This window comes from Haemaphysalis longicornis, unplaced genomic scaffold (genome assembly GCF_048455015.1).
Source record: "Haemaphysalis longicornis isolate Haplotype H1 unplaced genomic scaffold, Haemaphysalis longicornis Haplotype H1 scaffold_7, whole genome shotgun sequence".
In the NCBI taxonomy this organism is placed as follows: domain Eukaryota; kingdom Metazoa; phylum Arthropoda; class Arachnida; order Ixodida; family Ixodidae; genus Haemaphysalis; species Haemaphysalis longicornis.
This window is the reverse complement of record NW_027526422.1, coordinates 58,708,736-58,725,013: the sequence shown is the minus strand read 5'-3', so window position 1 is coordinate 58,725,013 and position 16,278 is coordinate 58,708,736. Positions and strand designations below refer to the sequence as shown.

General features: G+C 50.0%; 1 long non-coding RNA gene across 1 annotated transcript in view; it reads left to right on the top strand.

The window, feature by feature from the left end:
* Positions 1–15,997, top strand: part of LOC144144351 (uncharacterized) — a 34,338-nt gene extending 18,341 nt beyond the window's left edge. The window contains exons 3-4 of the long non-coding RNA XR_013317222.1: positions 13,227–13,310; positions 15,801–15,997. This is a non-coding gene — a long non-coding RNA (uncharacterized LOC144144351). The remainder of the gene's footprint in view (positions 1–13,226; positions 13,311–15,800) is intronic.
* Positions 15,998–16,278: the final 281 nt, after the last annotated feature.

Sequence of the window (16,278 nt, the reverse complement as noted above, 5' to 3'; positions counted from 1 at the left end):
AAATCAGTAGATTTTGCACTCTTATCACTAAATCAGCAGAGATTGAACAACATCAGCAGATCTACTGATAAATCAGTAGCAGTGGCAGCACTCTGCTCGTCTGCTCGCGGGAAACGCCTGACGTCACACCTGCGGCGACCAATAAGAGCGGCATCTCTTTTTTTTTTGTTTTCTATGCTCCTCGACTAGGTTCCCCTCTCCCGCCAAGTTGCGCCCCGTACCGAGTCGAAAGAGAGTCGCCAAAATTATGACTCTGATCGGTGACTCCGTTTTGACTCACCAAGCGTAAAAGGTAGTCGCGGCGCCCGGGACTCTCTTTTGACCACCTTTTTTCTTAGAGTGTTAATTGGAGCGGATGATGAGTGGGTTAAAACTAAGTTAGTTTGCGGGTTCTCGTTCGGGGCTTTTTTCTTACAGATTTCTTTACGGTCTAATTGGTTGGCTCGCACAATAGCGTCGTCGATAACTTTTTCCGGGTATTTTTTATTCAGGAGGGCGGTCTTGAGTTCTCGACAGTTTGAGTCAAAGTCGGCTTGGTTTGAGCAAATTCTCCTAAATCGGTGGGCTTGGCTGTAAGGTATTGTCGTCTTGCAGTGTCTGACATGGCTACTTCGGAAGTGCAAATACTGCCGCGTGTCTGTCGGTTTTCTATACAGTTTAGTTTGAAGCCCACCTTGGAAGGTAGTAACGGTGACGTCCAGAAAGTTTACACTATGTTCCGAATAGGAATGAGCAAGGGAAATACTAGGATGGGCTAGGTTAAATGCCTCAATGAAGGTGAGGAGCTCCGCCTCACCGTGTTGCTAGATCATGAATATGTCATCAATATACCTTTTATAGTACATTGGCTTTAAATTTTGGGTGTCAAGAAAGTTTGATTCGAGGTGAGTCATAAAGATATTAACGTAGTTAGGTTCGATTCGAGTTCCCATTGACGTTCCGCTGACTTGCACGTAATGAACTACGTCGAACTCAAAATTGTTAAGTTCAAGAATAAGCCTAAGGAATGTTTGGAGAGCAGAAGAATCGATAGGTTTGTCGCACGATGACTGCTCATACGCAAGGGATACAGCGGCGATGCCATCTTCATGGGGGATGTTAGTATACAGTGACGCAACATCAAGGGTGACTAGAAGGCAGTTATCAGGAATTTCAATTTTTGAGATGTCTGAGAGAAAGTCATTGGTATCCTTAATGAAGGAGGGAAAGCTGGGCGGAATGTCGCAAATGAGATTATCCACATAGCGCGAGAGGACTCTCCATTTCCGAAACATTTTCCGCTCCTCTCACAGTTTTCTGCAAACCTATATAAGAAATGTGTTCGAAATGTTTGCGACAGCAAAATCATGTAACTTTGTAACTTTACTCTGATGAAGGCAAGTCCCGTTGCCGCTACGTAAGTAAACCTTGTTTGGTATTGTTCTTGCTGTGTATCCGACTCTTTACTTATATATATATATATATATATATATATATATATATATATATATATATATATATATATATATATATATATATATATATATATATATATATATATATATATATATATATATATATATATATATATATATATATATATATATATATATATATATATATATATATATATATATATATATAGAGAGAGAGAGAGAGAGAGAGAGAGCGAGATAACTTCAATGGTGCAGGGAAAGCCGATGCAAGTGTATATAGCCGCACATTATCATGCACGAACAACATCTGTAAGAGAACGCCACAGAACATGCCATGGATGCATACAAAGAAATTGTTTCACGGGTGGAACAAACAGAAATTAAATGTAATTATAGCACCGCGCATCGGGAGACTTACTTTGCGATGTCTGCGACAGTTGCGCGGTCGCAGTACAAAACGCACTGTATTCGGCTGACAACCACAACACGCCGAATGCTAGGGATCTTCACCATCTTTGTTTTACACCAGGTAATTCTGTAGTGTAATGCCTTGGGATCTTCTTTTTATAAGGCGGCTATATTTTTTCACCCCAAAAATACCCATGCAAAACGTTGAGGATTAAAAATCCTATTCTTTTCGGCGGCTTAGTTCGCATACGGGGGTGAAAATTTTTAATTCATTCCCTGCACACCCCTGTTGGAATTTTTTTCCCCGAGGAGAAAGAAGTGAAGTGCTGATGTTGGTAAAAGAGGACGACGAGGAAAGATGGTGGCTATCTGAGGGGTTTTGTCTGTAATGTGATGTAAATACAGTTATTTTCCCTTAACGAGGGGAACCCGGTTTTCTTTTCTTTTAATAAAGTTTTGTTCTCTCTCTCTCTCTCCCTTAACGAAGGTGTTGTTGTCGCGACACACCTCTTCCCCACCATCGAGTAGCAATCCTACTCCTCCTGAATGCGTCTCGATTTCGTGTGTGTGCATGTGCGCAGTGTTGGTCGTGCCGGAAGGCTTCACAAAAAAGCTTTGTCGTACAGAGGAGGGTAAATTTGTGCCTGTTAAAGTCAAACGTTTTATAAAACATTTTAGATTCACGTGTTTGGAGGATATATATGGTAAGCTCTTTACTCGTGCGCAGCTTCCGCCAATGAGATTTTAAAGGGCGAATCTGACATCTTATGTTTATCTTAGCGACGTTTCAAACCCTTCTGTGAATTGCAGGATTGTCGTTTAAATTAACGATCGGGATTTGTTATCGCCTTCCTTCTTTACACGTGTGGAGTTATAGATATCCATGTCTGCACGAAGATCAGGCCAAAACTAATATATGTCGTATAAAGGTAAGCCACAGAAAGAGAGAAAAAAAAACTGTGGTTGATTCCTCTGTCACAGGTATCGGCAAAACACGAAAGTGAAATGTGCAGCGAAATCTGCAGCTGAGCATGATTTGCTGGTAGGCGGCTATCTTGTGGGTGGGCTTGGCGAGTGACGTCCTGCTGGCGGGTCGCTTCGGCAAAGGTGTACTGGCGTCATTTCCGTGACGGATATGACGTCAGTAAAATCTTGGTGTATCCCGGCGTAAGACACTTTCGTGTTAAAATTAGGGGTGTGCGAATATCAAATTTTTCGAATACGAATCGAATACGAATATCTAGCTTCGAATATCGAATCGAATGTCGAATAATTTAGGGGGAATGTGGCTCTAGAAATCAACTGTTTGATTTTTTGTGAATTTTGATTACAATTAGCGCAGCAACTGGACTAGTGCTTCTGTGATAACACCATAAAAATTTCAAAGTAATATTTTGAAAACTTTTTATTCATAAAATTTTCTTTCTGTCCACTTTGCACCGAGCTTAAGCGGCCTATAAAACATGATAGAAAACTTGTTCAAAGTGCTTCGCATTCCCATATGAATGGGCGAGGTCATGGCAGTCTTACGTTGCGCAAGAAAGCGATGTGGCTCGACCGCATCGCGCCGCTCGTATACCGCTACATGTCATACTTTGTTTATCCCTGACATGGTCCGCCAGGTCGCTCCCAAGAATAAATCTAAAGTCACAGGCATAAATTACAACTACTGGTGTTCAATCGTGCCAGGTTGTGCAGCCAGTGATGCACCAACGCGCAGCGGCGACACCGTGCGCGCCGAAGCTGTTGACGCGTCGGTCCTTTCTTTCCCAAGGCTAGCGAACCTACTGTCAAGCTTAGCAATACCTAAGCGTGAAAGCATCTCAAAGAAGACGAAAATTTTACTGCGCGAACCGCTGCAACAAGCGCGCACACCGCATTTCACCCTCCAGGGTAAAGTCACGCGCACCACGAAAACCGTTCGGTGATCGATCCGCCTTTCGAGCCACGCAACTTCCCGTATACCGCTTGTGATCTTAGGAATTGCCATCGCTCTAATGCCCGTGTTGAATACCATAGAAGATAAAATGATCGAACAGAAACTTGTACGAGCGAGGCAGTGCGAATGAACCTAGAAACACGCACCACACAGTTCAGGCGGCCGCCATCTTGCATTGCCGCCGCGACGCCCAATCAGGGGGGCCGTTTCAACGCGCGCCGACTGGAAGGCCAACCACGCTTCAGCATCTATTTCTGCCTTCGTTTGTGCGCATTTCCTTTCCTGCCATTCGTGAATTTGTGAATGAACGGAGATAAAAGACACGGCAAGATCCGGAAATAGGGTCACTCGGCCTATCCAATGGTACCAAACAGCCACGCCCGGTGGCACCTTTGCGTAGATACAGCGCTCCTAAAATTGCCGTTTTTTTGGCCCATTTCCGCTGACATTTTCTCACCGCAGCTGGCAAAAGTATTCTTTATACCACTTTGCTATGGTTTTCGGCGGACAAACTTTGCAAACACACAGGATAAAAAACAGAGAAGCCGAATATGTGGCTTTAATAAAACCATGTTGTGGTCCCTTTTCTGAAATTGAAAGACATGCCGCCCCTTAAAGTAATCATCCAAATATTCGATAATAGCCGATTATTCGAACTCGTTCGAATATTCTAAATGTTTCGAACTGATAGTTTTCGAAGCGAATACGAATATAACATATTTATTTTTGAGTAATATTCGAAATTTCCGAATATTCGCACACTTCTAGTTAAAATATAAAACCCGAAAACGAACAACCCCAAGTATAACGTACTCTTTAGTACTAAACTTTGCTTCCCCCCAAGAACATCCTGTGTGCAGGGGTGCACCCTTTACAGGCCGCTTGCTTCATTGTACAGGCGTCACTTCCGTGACGGATATGACGTCAGCGAAATCTTCGTGTATCCTGGAATAAAACACTTCCGTGGTAAAAAAAATCAGTGCATTCCACTCTGCGGAGCGGTAGGTGAGGAGTTTGTGTATTTTCGGTTGGCCACAAACTCCTGCTCAAACAGCACCGTCGCGCCGTGGAAGCGTTCGGTGTGATTGTAGCAACGCCTACGTTTTGCGTTTCCCGCCCCGCCGTGTTCGGGGTCCCGAGAGAGAGAGAGAACAAAACTTTATTTAAAAAAAAAAGAAAACCGGGTTAGCGAGGGGGCGTGGCGGAGGACCAGAGGTCCGCCGCGACCGCCAGAGCTCGGCAGGTGACCAGCACTTCGCTGGACTCCTCGGAGCTGCCCAGGGCCTGCTCCCAGTGGGATGAGGAGGGGAGTGGGGAGTATGGGTCAGCAGGACATTCGCAAAGAGAGGGATACAGGGTATCCAGCTGACCACACTTGGGGCAGTGGGTCGGGGTCCCGACGTGCCTCGCCCTTACGGTTGGCTTCCGCGGCCCGATCGTCGTCGGTGGTCTCCTCAAGCAGCGTTCGCGTGGCGTTAGCCTATTTTTAGATGCGAAGCATCTCATGTTCGGGGCTGTGTCCCTTCCTCCCTCGTTGTCGTTGTCCGCCGTCAGCACTCTACTGCGCATGCGCGTCTCTTCAACCCCGTCAGCGTTTGGGCTGACGTCAGCGCAATCCACTATAAAAAGAAACAGTTAGGCGGCGCCCGGTTTCGATCCCACGAGTCTCTGGCCGCAACGGGAGGTACGTGGCACTCTTCCCACTGCGCTACAAACCGAGACGGGCGCATGTGCTACGAACGCGCCTTATGTCCTTCACTCATTCAAACTACGTCAAGAAGCTACTGATACAACGAAGGCACGCGAAGCTGAACGTCAACGGAAACGACGAACTGAAAACTAATGGGAACTTCAGTCGACCCCATGGCTGTTTGGGATACTACTGAGGGTTCCTCTACGGGAAGATGGTGTAATTTTTTTACACTGCGGAACCCGCAACGTGGAAAATGCAGCTTACAAAGACCAATGTTACACTAATCTTCTTAAAGTCAGCTTCAATTCTAAACCCCAATGCATTTCGAGGTCGATATACGCCATCTTATGTATAAATATAAAGCACCGGAGGCGAACAGGTGGCTGAGGTGGGAGGACGTGCATAAAGTTCGAGAGGGCAACACGTGCGGTCAGGCAGGGCGCGGGCTGAGAGGGCCGGCCCGGTAGTGCACGTGGAGAGATTGAGCGGCGCTTATCGCCTCACGTACGCAAAAAGACAAACAAAAAATTCCCCGCATTTCCCCGAGGGGGAGAATGTGAAAGTCCGAATGCACGGTTGTCGGCCCGCTTGCGGCGCTTGCGCTCGGCCCCCGCAGCCCACCGCCTCGCCGCCTTCTCTTCCATCTCTTCCATCGGGTTTGTAGTATCACGTGTACACCACGCAGTTATCAAGCCGCTATAACGCCGCTGAGTCGCCAACGCACGCCGCTGACGACGTAGTTTGAATGCGTTAAAGATATAAGGCGCGCTACTCACACTGATAGCGTGGCGTCCGTGGCTTAGTCGGTAGCGCGTCGCGCTGCGGCCGCAAAGTCCTCGGATCGAAACCTGGCGCCGGATGCTGTTTCTTTTTAAATATAGAGGAGCACTGCGGACGCCGCCGACGCCGCCGCCGACGCCGCCGCCGGCGGTGGATGGTTTGGGGTCGCTTATAAAGTGCATTCGCACTTAAAATGAAGGAAGCTCCCACGGCTCACACTAACGCGTAAGACTTGAAGGCAGCGAAGCTGGACGCAACAGTTGGGTGTTTCCTCTTCTTCGCCTCGCGGCATTGTTTATGCGTCACCGCTGTACGAGCGAATACAGCTGGATGTTCGTCCTATCCCATCGCACCCGGCTCTGCGCGCACGTCGCCTTCCATCGTCGCCCGCACTTATCGCTGCGGCGGTGGCGGCATCCTGGCCTTCCTCCGCCAGGTGGCGACACGGGTCCCGTGCACTTGTCCGTTCCGTCCTCGCCCATCTCTCACAGCCATCGGGCGCTGCTCCAATCTGGGCGCTTGCGGAAGGGGATTTGGTTTAACCTCTAGCTCTCAAGGTCAAAACTGGTCACCCCGCGAAGACTGCCTGAGGTAGCCGTACTGTAGCCTTCGCTATAAAAATCGGGGGAGTTAGCCTACAAGAGTTCGACTGTAAAAAGCCAGAAAGGTGCGCCTTCCATTGTTACGGTTTTCTACGCCATTACGCCATTTCCTGCGCTGCCGAGAAACAAACGAACAGAACGAACGAGTGCCAACCACAACGGTTCTCGTCTAGGACTGCCTCAAGAATGCTCTCCAGTGTTAAAGATATATGCTCGGTCCGTCGCAGACTTTGATGTGTTTTATAAGCTCCTCCAGGATTGTTACCGAATTATAAGTTTCGCAAATCGTATGTGATGTAGAAAGTTCAGATGCCCAATTTATCGTTGCTGGGCCAATGGTTCAAGGGCGCCAGTTGTATAGCACGGCTAAAGGGAAGATAAGGGTCTGGTTGTCTAAACCGTCTGCAAGTATAACAAGCTGTCACTACAGACGCTATTACGCAAAAAAAAAACACAATGCACCTCCTCCTCTTCTTTCTGTTGCCCGCTTTTACGTTCTTGTTCTCTGTATACAGCTTTGGCGTACTCCCGGGGAAGCGCACCGTTCTTATAAAATGCGGGTTGCCCTCCCCGCCGAACAGCCCATGCCCATGTTTTACGTTGATTAGATCATTTTCACCTAATCAGAAATAACTACCCCGCAACAATTAGGCATTTCGCAACACATGAGCCCAAAAATAATTTCTTGAAAGTGCAAGCGTTTCTATGTCGTCCTGTGAGTAATCGTGACGAGCCGCTATTTAGGCATAGAACAGTTCGCCTCGTGGTCGATTTTTGCCGTGGGCATGAGTAAAGATAGTTTCCCCGAAGTCCGATGTCGATCAGGAACCCAATCGCCCGGGCTCCGGTTGATTTGGCAGGAGGGTGGCAGGGCGATGGTGTTGAAGTCCTTGGAGACGGCGTTCGAATTGACGAACTCGAGGCATTGGGGTTGATTAAGTGTAACGACGAGTTTATGTACAGCTATTTACAGTAGGAAAACTGGGTACACGAGTAATAAAAACAAAAACTTCAAACTGCAGCTAGACACTAGCTCCGAGCGCGCACAAATCGCTCGAGCTCCTCAGCTTCGTCTAACTCTCCTATTCTCGGAGCGTACACAAACCGCTCGAGAAACAACGGCCGAGACCCTGTCTCGCCGCAAGATCCGTCTAGTTGCCCGCTACGGCGCTGTACCCTTAACCTCCGACGCGATCTTAACCTCTTGCCTAGGGGGCTCACAAATCCTAACCTAGCTTTAACGGTCGAGACTCCTTGTCCCGCCGGGAACTGCCCAGCTCGGCGCTCAGACGAGAACGATTTCCAACGGCCAAGTTCGGCCTTATAAAACCTCGAGATCACCCTCTCTGGGGAACGCCCCTGTAGCGTTCGTACACGCGAAAGGGAGAGCCCAAATTCATGTAGGCAGCTGTCACTCAGCACGCCACGGAATATTCAATGAGGCGCCACTATTTCCGGGTCAACGGACCGCTCACGGGCCAGCAGGCGCGTACGACCCGAGGGTTGAGAGCGAAAGACGCGACTGTGCGTCATGCTGACCGGGACGTGGTAACAATGGAGACTCGTGCGGCGCTCGTCCCGACGCCGGTAATCCCTCCACCTCCGCGCGTCTAGCAGACGTTTCCGGAATCCGGTGGCGCTGTCTGCTTTCTCAATGGGGGATTATCCTTGTGGTATGCGGTGGGCCAGACAATCCGTTTCCCTTGCGCGCCGTGACGAATTGGCGTCGACTGCTCTGCAGTGTTGGCAGTGCTACGTCGTCAGACAGAGTGGCGGGTTCTCACGCGCAGCCCGGGCGCCTGGCCGCTAATCTCATAAGTGGACCTTACAACTCCCCCCTTTAAGAGGGTTACTGGATTTCTTGGTTCAGTCAATCCGAAAGGAATTTAAAAGGGCCACTCGTTTCGTCTCTCCTTCAGCAATAACAGCGGAACAAACAAACAAACATAAAAAACACGTGGAAGGAGCTAGGTATAACCACAAATGAGCCCCCTTCTACTTCTGCAGCTGATCCGAACTCTCTCTTGCCTAAACTACAAACACAACCTATTCACTAGCCGTTCAACAGGGACGGAATACTCTAGCAAACTGGGAACACACAAAAAAATGCTAAAAACACTAAGTGCGAGTGAAAGGAAATTGGGTCTCTCCGGGGCGCGTAAACGCCACGAACAACGAGACAACTCGACCTATAACACTGATGCGCGCTATAACGGTAAACACGCACAAACATTCCGGCACTCGACAACAAGAACAAAAGGAATAAGGACTGGCAAACAACACGGGCAATGTTGCCGTCAACAAAAATAAAACGTTAAGAAAGTTTGCATAGTCACTTTCTGCGCGCACGCGAATGTCCTCCTTGACGGCGTAGCCTGATAACGTTCCTTCAGGAATGTTCGGCTGTGCTTTCGCTCACTTGCGGTGCACAGAAAGTTCAGTTCGGTGCGCGGATTGATCAATTCGGTGCACGGATCGAGCACTCAAGGCATCTCGTCACGCACAACCAACCGCGGCACACACTCATACACACACACCACCGACGAAAAAGGACTGGTGAACGGGAATGTTCACGTCCGTCGTGGCGGTGTTAAGGCTCGGAGGCAATACAATACTAGCCTCCCCAAGGAACAATCTGAAAGCAGGGGAGTGCATTCGCGCACTTCCAGCCCCTCTGCAGATGATCCAGACCGCGTAGCGCCGCAATGTCAACGCAAGTCTCTACAATTTAGCCCCACGAGGCGAACACAACTTCGGGGAAGACGGAGTGGTATCACAAAATGCGACTTCGCTTCCTGTCCCATAGGCCAAGTGGCCATGCCTCTCTAATGCCCCCACGTAAGGCAATGCGGCGCGCTGGCAGCGTGAGCGCAGGGTTGATGCTGGAGCGGAATGTCGGCCCGCGAACGCGACGACCTTCTCGGGATCATTCTTTCCCCCACGCACAGACTGCCCCACAACAACCTCACAAGCACCTGTCATTACCAAAAACCGCTCGTGCACGCTAGGTGCGTTCTGAGCAGCGGCCTGACAAAGACAGTTTTTCGGATGTCCCAGCACGCACTCATCCTGGCACAACTCAGAACTAGGACCTGTGACACACTGCCAGGTCGCAGAGCTTAGTGCGTCAACCCATCCAGCGCGGCTCCCGACTAAATCTCGGTAATGGCCGCACCCAACACTAAAGCTACGAAGCTCTATCTCAGACACCGGTTTCGCGAGATCGCCGATTGCGTCTCGTTCCTCTGTTTCAACTGTAGCTGCCTCCTCACATGGTTTTTCCCTCTCCTTCGCAACCTCCTCGGGAGCTCTCACTCTTGGTTTCGCAGTCTCCACGCATGTGTTTTCGTGTTCTCCATCGGCCTCCTCGGTTACACTCTCACCATCAAGACTACCAAACCCACGCGACATCTCCGTATCGTTCCTACCCTCTTCAAACGTTCTGAGCTCCTCATCCCCCATCTTCTCGCGTTCTCTCTCGCTTCCTCTTCCATTTTCTATATGTTCAACCCAGTCTACCTTCTAAGCTCCCTTATCCGCCTCTAACTCCTGCTTTTCCTCAGCCTGATCGTCGACTCCGTCTCTTTTAAATGCAGAGTATTTCAGTAACTCACGATGTCACCCGCGTTGACGTCCGTAGTCCGCACCGCACCCCTCCCTACTATATATAAAAAAATACTATCCGGCGCCCGGTTTCGATCCCTCGGCCCTGCGGGCGGAACGCAATGTACATGGTGCTCTACCCACTGCGCAACAAAGCCGACACAGAATGGGACGCTACGTACGCGCCTTATTTTCGCTCCGTCTCGTCACATGCTTTCTCGTCTTCTATCTCCTTTCTCTTCTGGGCGAGCTCCTGAACGCCCGACACGGAGTTCGCTTTCTCGTGCAACTTTCGAGCGTAATTGGGAGCGCGGCGGGCCCCGAGACTTTCCTGCGCGACTCCAGTCTCCTCCGGTCCACCGACTAGAATTTGGGTACTGCCCGTGCCAGCAAGTTCCGCATGCATTATCGCAGTGTCTGGTGCAACAGTAACTGGCGGCCATACGCTCGCGACAACGGGGCTACCCTTTGACTCTGCTCTTATACCGGACGTGCTCGCTGGAACACTCCTCGCGCTCTCTTCCCTTTCCATGCAGCTGTTCACGGCTGAGCCACTCGCCTCCCGTGCGCAGCCACGGCCGCTTATCTCGTTCTCGCGCGGCTTCGAGTTGAAAAACGGGCTGCCCCCATTCAACTTTCCTGTCAGTGCAGAACTGGACCCGCTCGACGGGTTCTGCCCTATGCGCTGCAGCTCCATCCCCAAACTTTGCCTGCGAGGCTGCTCGTCATGTTCGTGCATCACTTCATTACACCGCTCTACAGTATCACCGGACGCGCTTTCCTGGTTACTCCTCTTCCCAATGTCCATCTCCACGCGTTCGGCATCGGCGGAAATGCTAGCCTCGCGCGGGGAGTCACGGCTGCTTGCTTTGTCATCGCAAAGTTCAACTTACGAACATTCGCCGGAACCATTCGGCTTCACTGTCGCTATAAAACTCACTGTGTCTGTGCCCCATTGTTTCTGCTCGCGGGTGTCCGAGCGCAAGGGCGTCTGCCTTCTCCGCTCCAGCTCCAACTCATACCTTCGCAACCGCTCTTCAGATTCGAGCTTCAGTTTTTGCATGTGCTCCTTCGATTCTCGCGCCTCTCTTCTCTCTCGCTCCGCCGCTTCTCGCGCTCTTTCCTCCGCTTCGCGCGCTGCTTTTCTCTCTCGCTTCTCCGCCTCTCGCGCTCTTTCCTCCGCTTCGCGCGCTGCTTTTCTCTCTCGCTCGTCCGCTTCGCGCGCTCTTTCCTCCTTTCGCTCTTGAAACTCCAACTCCATTCGTCTAAGATTTATTGCCTCAGACTCCGCTTGGAGAGATCCTCCTGCTGCCGAGCCTCCTTGATGTGGCGCCTCGTCTGTCTGACCATTTCCGTCTCCTTCCGCCATGTTCGTCTCCATGCTCCGCGTGACTACCATGCAACCCCAGACTCAGCCTACACCGCCACAACGAAGCGCAAGAAATCCCACTCACCCGCACCTCCGGTGGCCGGCTTCCGCGTCGTTGGCCCCGTGCGCTGGTTGGCTCTGCCGCTCCACTCCGCGCGGAGCTCGGCTGCCGCCGATGAAGGCGGGCTTGCTTCTGCTTGCTGCCCCTGGTTGTGGCCTGGTGATTTCTTCTGCCAAATCCTGTCGACTGCGCCAGTAAAGATAGTTTCCCCGAAGTCCGGTGTCGATCAGGAACCCAATCGCCCGGGCTCCGGTTGATTTGGCAGGAGGCTGGCAGGGCGATGGTGTTGAAGTCATTGGAGACGGCGGTCGAATTGACGAACTCGAGGCGTTGGGGTTGATTAAGTGAAACGACTAGTTTATATACAGATATTTACGGTAGGAAAACTGGGTACACGAGTAATAAAAAGAAAAACTTCAAACTGCAGCTAGACACTAGCTCCGAGCGCGCACAAATCGCTCGAGCTCCTCAGCTTCGTCTAACTCTCCTATTCTCGGAGCGTACACAAACCGCTCGAGAAACAACGGTCGAGACCCAGTCTCACCGCAAGATCCGTCTAGTTGCCCGGTACGGCGCTGTACCCTTAACCTCCGACGCGATCTTAACCTCTTGCCTAGGGGGCTCACAAATCCCAACCTAGCTTTAACGGTCGAGACTCCTTGTCCCGCCGGGAACTGCCCAGCTCGGCGCTCAGACGAGAACGATTTCCAACGGCCAAGTTCGGCCTTATAAAACCTCGAGATCACCCTCTCTCGGGAACGCCCCTGTAGCGTTCGTACACGCGAAAGGGAGTGCCCAAATTCACGTAGACAGCTGTCACTCAGCACGCCATGGAATATTCAATGAGGCGCCGCTATCTCCGGGTCAACGGACCGCTCACGGGCCAGCAGGCGCGTACGACCCCGAGGGATGAGAGCGAAAGACGCGACTGTGCGTCATGCTGACCGGGACGTGGTAACAATGGAGACTCGTGCGGCGCTCGTCCCGACGCCGGTAATCCCTCCACGTCCGCGCGTCTAGCAGACGTTTCCGGAATCCGGTGGCGCTGTCTGCTTTCTCAATGGGGGATTATCCTTGTGGTATGCGGTGGGCCAGACAATCCGTTTCCCTTGCGCGCCGTGACGAATTGGCGTCGACTGCTCTGCAGTGTTGGCAGTGCTACGTCGTCAGACAGAGTGGCGAGTTCTCACGCGCAGCCCGGGCGCCTGGCCGCTAATCTCATAAGTGGACCTTACAGGCATGCATGTGCACGAGCCTATTTGGCCGACTAGCCTGCGCGTCTTTGCCGACTAAGCAATTGCCGTTATCCCTAAAATTTGTGTGATTGACTTGCACGGTTGCTCCCTGTGACGACAGGTGGCTGTCGAACGTCCCTGCCCTGCCGGAGCCCTTGTCGGTTGGGCCTCGAGTACCAAAGTGGATGCGGCATCTGCGTCTGCCGTGAGTGCCCCTGTTCTACGATCAATGTATTAAAAGTGAACAAGTTGGGCTGGTGGGTCTCAACCCGAGTATGTATGTATCAGAGTTACTGGATATATACCAGTTGCGAAACTCCCCATAGGCCCCATATATCGAAAGCCGGTCTTCGGTTGCCCCCCTGCGCCGAGGCAAGCACGGGGCAAGCGGGGGCAAGTTGGCTAGCCTGTCGTCTGTCGGCAGAACATTGAAGTAGTACTCAAGTGCTTGCGGCTGCTGCCGTAAGTCATAAAAAGAAAAGCCGCAAAAACACAAGTAAATTTCACCTAATTAATGTATTATAATTTAGAAAGCAACCTTTATTTTACAAAAAAAATTGAATGATATTTGTTTAGCGAAGTTAAGTTTTTGTCTCCTAGGTGTCGCGCGCGTCGACTTGCCCCTCAGCTTCCACGGAGCAGGGGGGCTAGCGCCGCCCGGATTCTGAAGCGGAGTTTCGCAACTGTATATATCCAGTAACTCTGTATATATATATATATATATATATATATAGAGAGAGAGAGAGAGAGAGAGAGAGAGAGAGAGAGAGAAATAGAAGCTGTGCTAAATGACGAAATATATAGTGGTTAAACGACGGAATATCATAGAGTTAAGCGATGTTAGAAGTAGGGGTGAGGGCTGTGTTTAATAACTGGTTGAATGATATTGTAAACATTGAATTGTAAACGAGTTGAATTTGTGCGGTTCGGTAATGTTCGCGAAAGAGAGATCACACACACACACACAACTACAAAAAAAGAAAGATGCATTTATTCACAGACACCTATTTGTGTTGTCGTTGTACTTGATTGCTAGAGCGGATCTCAGCTTTGAAATTTCGTGTCAGTACTCCTTTAAGCAGGTGCATTAGCCCTTCTCACGCCCGATTCCTGGCCAATCCCCCACGTGGGTATGTGCCATGTCAGCGGCCAGGCAGCGCGCGCCCATCTCCCCCCGTTGCCAAGGAAGACGAGGAGATTCCTGACCAATCCCCCACGTGGGTATGTGCCATGTCAGCGGCCAGGCTGCGCGCGCCCATCTCCACGTGCGCGGACATCGCCGGTGGACGCAGGTTCAGGGTCGCTTAAGAAGTGCATTGCACTTAATAAATTCGTCACCAAGCCTGTTTATATTGAACGCCTCTATTATTTCGCGATTTGGCTGATTAGATGACGGAACAGGACGGAACAGTGAAGCCAGTAGTGTCGAACAGGTGAATACGTTATGCGACTAAATCCTGAAACAGGAATCGTGTTCGAAAGGGACGATTGTTCCAGAGTATTGAATGATGCTGGATAAAACGAGCGTTATCACGGATGGCCATAAGACCAGAAAGCAAGGGATTCTTTTTCCAGGGGTTTCTGTAATTAGAATTTTGACGAAATTACCGAGAAAACCATTACGCATCGCGTGATTAGATATACGAGCTCTGCGATATGTGTTAAGGTCGACAGGTCAATAACAAAGCTACGCTGAAACTATGAAGAAGTTAGACTGCGGTAATTAGTTTTGCGTGGCCTGGATTCCGCATTAACGTAGCATATATACCCTTGTTTATATCATTATATCAGATTTATTCTTTCATCAGCAGGATTTCTGAATAATATTCAGCGACAGAAACCTTGTTGCAAGGATGTCGAAGTCTTGGACGGGATTAATAAATAATTTATTCGATCTAAAACAATTAGGTCAGCTAAATAATAATGAACCCCTGAATGTTTACAAGAACGAAGGATTCAAGAGGTACGCCGAAGCACTGCTGGTAATGAGGGGTACACAGCTTTGCATTCAGTATCATGTAATTCCCATAACCAGCTGTTGTACCTGTAACCTTAGAATGCGACGGAAGAAAATTAATACCAGTGTCAGTAGTAATTCGGAATCACCGAAGAGTTCGCGTCTTTGAGTAAAAGCATCGGCCATATTTTAAACGCTGAGGGTACACGAACAAGAACCTGCCCTCAACTGCCCTCAGTGCATTCATTATTCACTTGCATGGAAGACACGTGCGAAGGGTTTCCGCTGAAGCAGTTTAAAGGAATATATTGAACGCACGTTTCACTGTGCATACAACCGGAAAAAGTTTATAAACGCAGATTGGTCGTATCCAATGGCTATAAAAGAAGCAATTCCGCGGAATATCTACCGTCGCTTGCCTACATCACGGCTCATTCCCCGAAAATCGTGTCCACGCTGCATCTGGTGACTCTTCCGCCCGACGCGGTGGATTCTGAAACGCCTGTTCGGTTGAATCAGTTATGTCCTCGCATGTGTTGTTTTAACGTAACACAAACTCATGCGACGATGTCCAGTTTTCGGCGACCACCGCTCTTTCAACTGTCTCGTTCGGCAGTGCAAAACTTAGATTGCTTATTTGTTTTTTTTCCTTTTCTTTCGCCCTCTGCGCATGTGCCTCGTCAACCCCGTGGCGGCCGACGGCATGCCGCGTCTTTGCGTCCACCGTCTCTCCTGCAGCTCCCAAATGCCACTTGTGCCATTCGCAATGCTACAAGAAGCCCAGGGGGCGCCACAGTTGCCCGCACTGCGCCCGTGCCGACCTTTGCTACGACTACGACAATTGAGCCGAGGCCGGTAGCCCCTGGAGTTGGAGGGCGAGGCGGTGGCCATCGTCGCCGAATAAAGGCGCTCGAGCCCTGCGCGGCGAGCGCGGGTTTCCCGCTGATCTGACTGCGTTTGTGCGTGCGTGCGTGTGTAATGGGCGCTAGGGCGTGGGCGCCTGTATATGTATGTATGTATGTATGTATGTATGTATGTATGTATGTATGTATGTATGTATGTATGTATGTATGTATGTATGTATGTATGTATGTATGTATGTATGTATGTATGTATGTATGTATGCATGTATGTATGTATGTATGTATGTATGTATGTATGTATGTATGTGTGTAATGTATGTGTGCATGAATGCCTATGTATGTATGCATGTATG